A 6,855-nucleotide genomic window follows, 5' to 3' on the forward strand; every position below is an offset into this window, starting at 1 on the left:
CTCGAGACTCCAACGAAGGCAAGTGGCAGCAGGATGGAGAAGGAGAGGCGTTAGGAGGCAGAGCTGGCTGGACTGAGTGCCCACGGGCTGTGGGGACAAGGAAGAGCCTAGGGTGTCCACTTGGTTTCTGGCTTAGTGCCTGGGGGAAGGTGATACCACTACCAGCTAAGAGGCAGAGAGAAAACGGAAGGGGCTGTCTGAGGGAAAGAAGCGAGTTTGTGACGGGGTCACTTGAGAAGCATTTGGGAACTACCCACCAGGCAGTGTGTCTCTGAACTCGGAGTGCAGAAGAAGTCTGCACTGAGAATTGCTCAGTGCGTGGCAAGAGAGGGAAGAGAACCACCAGTGGACGAGGAAGGGGGCAGAAAGGAAGCCAAGGGCGGAGCCCTTGGAATGGAAACCGGCAAGAGGGTGCCATCCCTTACTGGCCAAAGGTTAAATCACTTACCAGCAAATACCTAAAGCACCTGAGCAAGAGGAAACTTGTGACACAGGCAGCTAGGAAATGGAGAGGGACAGGACAAGATGCCACAACCTAAATTTGCATTCACTGCGCTTCAAGGCTTCCAGCCGCGCTGAGGAGGAAAGATGAGGCTGTCTGATCCTGAAAAGATCCACGGCCTCTGAAACCCTACAGAGTAGTGATTCTCAACCTGTGGGTCGCGACCCCTTTTGGGGTGGTGGTGTCGAAGAACGACCCTTTCACAGGGGTCGCCTAAGACCATCGGAAAACACATAAATATTTCACAGTATATAATTACATATTGTTTTGATTAATCACTATGCTTTAAGTATGTTGAATTATGTTCAACTTGTAATAATAAAATATTTCCATGATGATTGATCACAGTAGCAAAATGACAGTTATGAAGTAGCAACAAAAATAATGTTATGGTTGGGGGTCCCACCACGTGAGGAACTGTATGAAAGGTGTCGGCATTAGGAAGGTTGAGAACCGCTGCTGTCGAGGGTCGCTCTGAGCTGGGATCCACCTGATGCAGCGTGTGGGACAGAGGGGTGAGTCCTTGTCTTCCAGAGAGGTGCCCTCTTTGGTGTGCACTAGGGGAAGCATTCCATTTTGCACTATTAATTCGCATAGAACACCTGACGGCCTGGTGGGTTGTGCACAGGGCTGCTAGCTGCAAGGTCAGCAGCTCAAGCCCAACGGCTGCTCTGCAGGAGAAAAAAGAGGCAGTTTCAGAAACCCTCATTCCTCTACCCCTACTGCTCACCTTGGAGCTCAGCGCGGGGGGAGGGGGTAGGGTTCTTGGACAGAAGTGTGCATTTGGGTATGAAGGGTGGTAAGGTGGGAGCACCAGGGCCAGCGGAGTGGGCAACAGCCCAGTAAAGGGAGAGCTGGGCGCAGTGCCCCAGTCCTGCAAGTGGAGGCTTCCCAGGAGACCTGCCAGGAGTGGTCCGCGAGGAGGGGGGAGGCGTCGGGAGTACGTAGAGTTGTCAGAGGGAGGGACGGGGTTCCCCTTAACCATCTTCCTTCACCTCCAAGGCCGGAGGGGGGTGGGGGCGAGTCTGAGTCCGTAGTAGGGTCCGGAGGTCTTGGAGCAGGGAGGCAGGCAGGCAGGTGAAGGGATCGTGCGGGCCTTGGGGCTCTTCTGGATTCTGGGTCGGCTGCCGCGGCTCAGGGTGACCTTGGGGAGCTTCCCCTCTCCCGGCCTCAGTCTCCCCGTGGGTGCGCGGCGGACGCTTGCGTGCCCGGGGCCGGGAGCTGGGGAGGGCCAGGGGAGGCAGGACCGCCCACTGCGGCGGGCCGGGACCTCCGGGGCCCGCGGAGGCGGCGCGCGGGACTCCTCCCCCGGGGCGGGGGTCGCGACGCCTCCGGCAGCTGGCGGCCCCACAGCTGCAGCCTCAGCACCTGCCGCGGCCAGACGGCGCGGGCGCGGCCGGCCCCGGAGCCCCCGCCTCCCTGGGTCCCCCCACCCCCACCCCCCTGGCTGCAGCCGCGGCGCGGGAGGCGGAGCCCGAGCCCGAGCCCGAGCCCGAGCCGCGCGGCCGCCGGAGCTGGCCCGCGTCCGTGCCCGCTGCCGGGCGGGGCCGCGAGCCGAGAGCGTCAGCCCGCCCGCTTCGGGGCCGCGCGGGCGGCGCCTCCTTTGCAGGTAAGGGCGAGGTCCGGGCGCCTCCAAGTTCTGGGCATCGCCGCTCCCCGCGCCCGGACTGCGCCTCCGAGCGCTGCGGACGCCCGCCGCTCCGCTTCCTCCGCGCCGCCCTCCGCCGTGCGCCCCGCCGGCCACCCGGGCCCCGGAACCGGCGCCGGCCTGCGGTCCTAGACCTAGAGTCCCCCCGCGCGGCTCGGAAGGGGCGTCCGCGGGCTCGCTCGGCACCCTCGGCAGGGCCTGCCACGGAGGACTCCTGCCACCGCACCAATTTGCTGCTTAAGTTTGGGAGAGCTGCACGGTGTCGTGGGAAGAGCGGCACCCTGCAAGGCGCGGGACGTGGGCTTGGCTCGGGCGCGGCGGGGGACGGCGCGAACTTCGGGAGTTCCCTCCGCCCAGCCCTCCCTGCCTGGCTCCACCGCGGTCCCTGGACTCAGGGCTCGCCAGGGACGACCGCATGAAGTGCCATGCCTGTATCGCACTTTTGTGAGTTGAGCCCCCCCCCCCCCCGAGTGTCAACTCTGGGACTCATGGGGTGGAGAGAGAATGTGGGAACCCACAGAGGCCACTTTGAGGGTCCTATTGCTGCCGCAACCACTTCGGCGGATCTTTGGGAGGTTTGGGTCCGCGCCTGGGAGGAGACGATGCTCACTGGCTGGAGTCAGGGACCTGGCTACTCGCGCGCCTCTGACCTCAGATGACTGTGTGACCTTGGGCAAGTCCCCCCCCCACACACGCTAGTTTCCCTGCCTGTAAAAATGGGGGTGGGCAGGCTGTGCACGCTGGGTGGTCGTCGCTCTAAAGCACTGTATAAAGTTGGCGCTCCAGGTGTCAGCACTTGGGGTCGGTTTGGTGTACAGGCAGTATTTCCCCACGAGCCCACCCAGCACCAGCACAAGGGCCCTTAGAAAGTAAAGGCACCCCGACAGTTTGTTCTGGGCTTCCGGAAATAGACAGGGCAAGGATTGGTGAGGGCTGGCCTGGCCTCCCTCAACCAGTGCTTTGGATCATCATAAAATATTCAAAGGCATAATGATTTGTTTCCAAAGTGGTTCATAGATCAGGAAGCCTGTCTGTCTGTTTGGGAGTCGGTTATTTTTGTAAAAACCTCAAAATGGTTGTTTGCAGAAAAAAGACCTTCAGGGTCCTGATGTAGACGCCAGCATGCATTTGTTTTTAGTCTCAAGCCCTGGGTGCTTTCCAGCCAAGGAGATTTGAAAGCACTCCCAATCAGACATCCTCTGGTGGGCACTGAGCTCCGGTAGCTTGGAAGAGGCCCTGTGGTGGGTCAAGTCCACATTGTCCTTGGGCAGGTGAATCCTGCTTCGGGGACAGTCCAGCCATCACTAGAGAGCGGAACTGTGACATGCTAGAGGGTGAACTTCGCTCTTTGCCTGTCTCTCATCCCTACTTGAACTCCAATTAGCATCTCCCCAGTGTGTGAAAGAACTGCATTACGCTGAGAGGATTCGTATGGAAGTGATTTTATGATTTTAATTTCCTTCCTAGACATCCTGGTTTTAAGTTTCAAGCGGTATGAAATCAGAGGACGGGGAGCAAGGCCGAGCTTTGTGATGGAGCGGGAGAAAGGCAGAGTTAGAATACAGGTTTATCTTTTCCGAATGATACTGTGTCTTCAAAGCTACTCCACCCAGAGCCATTTTTTCTCCCAGATGCATTCGAATGCCAGAAGTCTTTTCCCCTCTTCGTTTTCCATTTGTTCAACAAGCACTTTCTCGCCACTCATTCAGGAGGTAGAAAACATGAAAAACAAAACAAAAACCCACCCTCTGGGACCTCGGGCTCTCGCTGGTGAGGAAGAAAGGGGATTATGCCACAGGGCATGCTGGGATTTATCACTGGCAATCTGGGAGACTGTGGAAGGTAGACTCCAACTGGGGAGGTTGGAGAACTCTGTCCCACAGAGGGCAGAGGAGAGAGGATTCAACAGGTAGAGAGAAGTGGTATAGCCGTTTTTAGGTCAAGGCAGAGGCAGGAGCAAAGGCCGTACATAGATGGGGAAGCGTGAACCTGGTAGAATCACAAGAGGAGGCCGGACAGCTCAGAGTAGAGGAGAGCAGAAAGGGGCTCAGGAGACAGATGCTTCCGAGTGGGAATCCTCGCTGGCTTGGGAATATTGGGCCACTCACTACACAGACACCTCCATCTCTCCTTTGTAAAAGGGGAAGGGTTGCCAGCTTAAATACAAAGAAAGAAAGGAAATCGTGTGTGCATGAGTGCCCCGCGGAGTATTTGCAATATGGCAAGTCTGATAAAAGTTGGTTATCAGCATGTCCCCGGACAATCCGGGTCAGTGTTGCCAGGTGCCGGAGGCGTAGAGACATGGAGCTGCTTGCGTTCAACGTGTGCCTTGGGTGGGGACCTCCCCAGGCATTTACCAGCACGGTGGAGGCCCTGTCGCAAGGTGAACTGGATATACTCTAGCTGCCTCCCGGGCCTCGGGGAGCTTTCTATAATGTCAAGGGGGCTTAGAGCAGACACAAGCCTCAATAGCAACCACAAATGCACTGGGCTAGGTGGTGGGAGGTCGCCAAGGGTTAATCAGCAGGAGCAACTCTGCCTCCCTAGGTCCTCTCCATTCTGGAAGCTCCACCGCAGGGCAGGCAAGCCAGCTCTGACTTTGCCATTGCCCTTCTCCCTCCTTCTCCCATCTTTCTAGTCACCCTTAGAGTGTCAGCCTTGGGCTGCCACCCCCACCCCCACTCTGAAACTGTCATGCCCCTTCTCAGAAACCTTCCGCTGCCCCCTGTGACTGGACAATGAGCTCCAGAGACAGCTCAGTCTCCATGCCTTCCCCTATCCTCTTTCCTCATCCTGCCCTTCACATGTAATTCCCCCCCCCCCCCGCACCCGTGTGCCTGAGATCGTGAGCCTCTGGGCCTCCAGACCTCCAGATGTAAGTAGCTTGTGCCTCTGCTTTGGTGGTCTTGCCCAGACCTGAAGGCCCAGCACAAATCCTGCCTCCTCAGAGCTGCCTCCCAATCTCCACATCCCAAGGTTTTCTCCTCCTCTGACCTGCGTCTAAAATTCTTAACTTCTTGTAGGGAAGCTCTGGCTGTCTGCCTTGAAAGATTTTGTGGCCAGTCACTTGCGTATGAGGCAGTGACCCACCTGGGAGAGCTGGGACAATGTCCCTTATGCCTCTGCCGCACCCCCTTCTCACAGAACCTACACCTGATGTGCCCCAATGATATAGTGAGTAGGTTATGTGTTGGGGCTGCTAACCGTAAGGTCAGCAGTTCAAACCCACCAGCAGCTCCACAAGGGAACAACGAGGCTTTCTACTCCCTTTCAGGATGAACCGTCTGGGAAACCTACAGGGGCAGTTCTGCCTTGTCCTGTGGGTGCTGAGTCAGAATTGACTCCATGACAGGGAGCTTGGCTTGGGTTCTTTGGTGGTGCACTGACTTTGATGGTGCCGGAAATGGCTGGAGATGAGGCAGGGAAGCCGTGCTGATGACGCCCAGTCTTTGCAGCGCTCCTTGGCAGAGCTTTCGCACTGCGTCCTGAGGCCTTGGGACGTGAGCCCTTCGTTAGCGGAAGAATGCCGCCACCTCTAAAATGCCTCTGAATTTTGCCTTTCTTCTTTTTAAAAAATCATTTTAATTAAAAAATCATTTTAAGAGTTTTGCCTTTCAATGTGGCCAATTTTAACTGAATGTACTAAGGGACATTCAAGTCTTTGAGCTAGACGAAACGGACAGTAATTATTTACATTTTGAAAGGATTCTTGACCCTGCCAAAAGATTTTTTTCAGGAAAGCTGACAACCACCAGACAGGTCTGTGTGCTTAACACCATTCGATAAATAAAATCGCCGCCTGGGCCCAGCGGTCGCCGTTTCCATTTCCATTTCCAGAGCTGTGCTGAACTTCAGCGTCCGCTCACGAAAGCAGGAGCGCCACAGGCTTACATCTCTTCTGGCGACTACAGATTACATTCTGTAGCTCTGCAAGTGGGAAGGTTTTGACATTGTGTATATTTTACTGCGGTCCATATCGAGATAACAAAACGTGCCATTCCAACACTTCCCATATGTGCGATCTAGGGCCATTCATATGTTCATGTTCTGCCGCCATCGCCATTGTCCCAAATATGGACCAAGTTGTGAATTTGCATATCATTTTTATGCAGGGTCCTGTTAATCTTCTGTGTGCTGTTCCAGTTTTAGTTTATGTGCTGTCTAAGCAAGCAGAGGGTTTATAAAAAGAAAAAATTTTTTTTAATTTATTAACCATCCTCCTAAAGGACAGTGGAAAGCCCAATTTTATGCTTGACTGATTGGTCTAAGGACAGTAGCCGTGATTTTCCCTGAAGTGACCCAGTGTTTTCAGGGGCCCACCTGAGGTCTAGGAGACCCTTGTGCAGTGGTTGGAAGTAGACTCATGTCTCCAATCATTTCACAAGCAGACTATTAAATGGTGTGTGCCCTGAACGCTGGTTCTTTTCGGGGCTGGGGAGTGGGGAGAAACCCACTACTCACTACTAATTACAGGCTAGAGAAGATCCGGAGGTAAATCTAACAGCATGAAAGGATGGCTGCCGACCTCTCCTGAGAGATGATCTGAGAACTTCAGGCGTTTTAGCGAAAGGGTGACATGGCACATTTTCAAAATCCTGCACGGAAAGAGCGTCAGAGGAATCCATCCGGATGTGATTGGGCTTGGTTCTCTGAGATCTTGACTTAAGAGGAGACAGATGCGCAGGCAGAAGAGAAACGCAGGGCT

General features: G+C 55.5%; 1 non-coding gene across 1 annotated transcript; it reads right to left on the bottom strand.

The window, feature by feature from the left end:
- Positions 1 to 6,217: 6,217 nt before the first annotated feature.
- Positions 6,218 to 6,319, bottom strand: LOC142460450 (U6 spliceosomal RNA). Its single transcript, XR_012786651.1, has one exon. It is a non-coding gene; the product is annotated as a U6 spliceosomal RNA (small nuclear RNA).
- Between the last annotated feature and the right edge of the window lie 536 nt (positions 6,320 to 6,855).

This window comes from Tenrec ecaudatus, chromosome 10 (assembly GCF_050624435.1).
Source record: "Tenrec ecaudatus isolate mTenEca1 chromosome 10, mTenEca1.hap1, whole genome shotgun sequence".
NCBI lineage: Eukaryota > Metazoa > Chordata > Mammalia > Afrosoricida > Tenrecidae > Tenrec > Tenrec ecaudatus.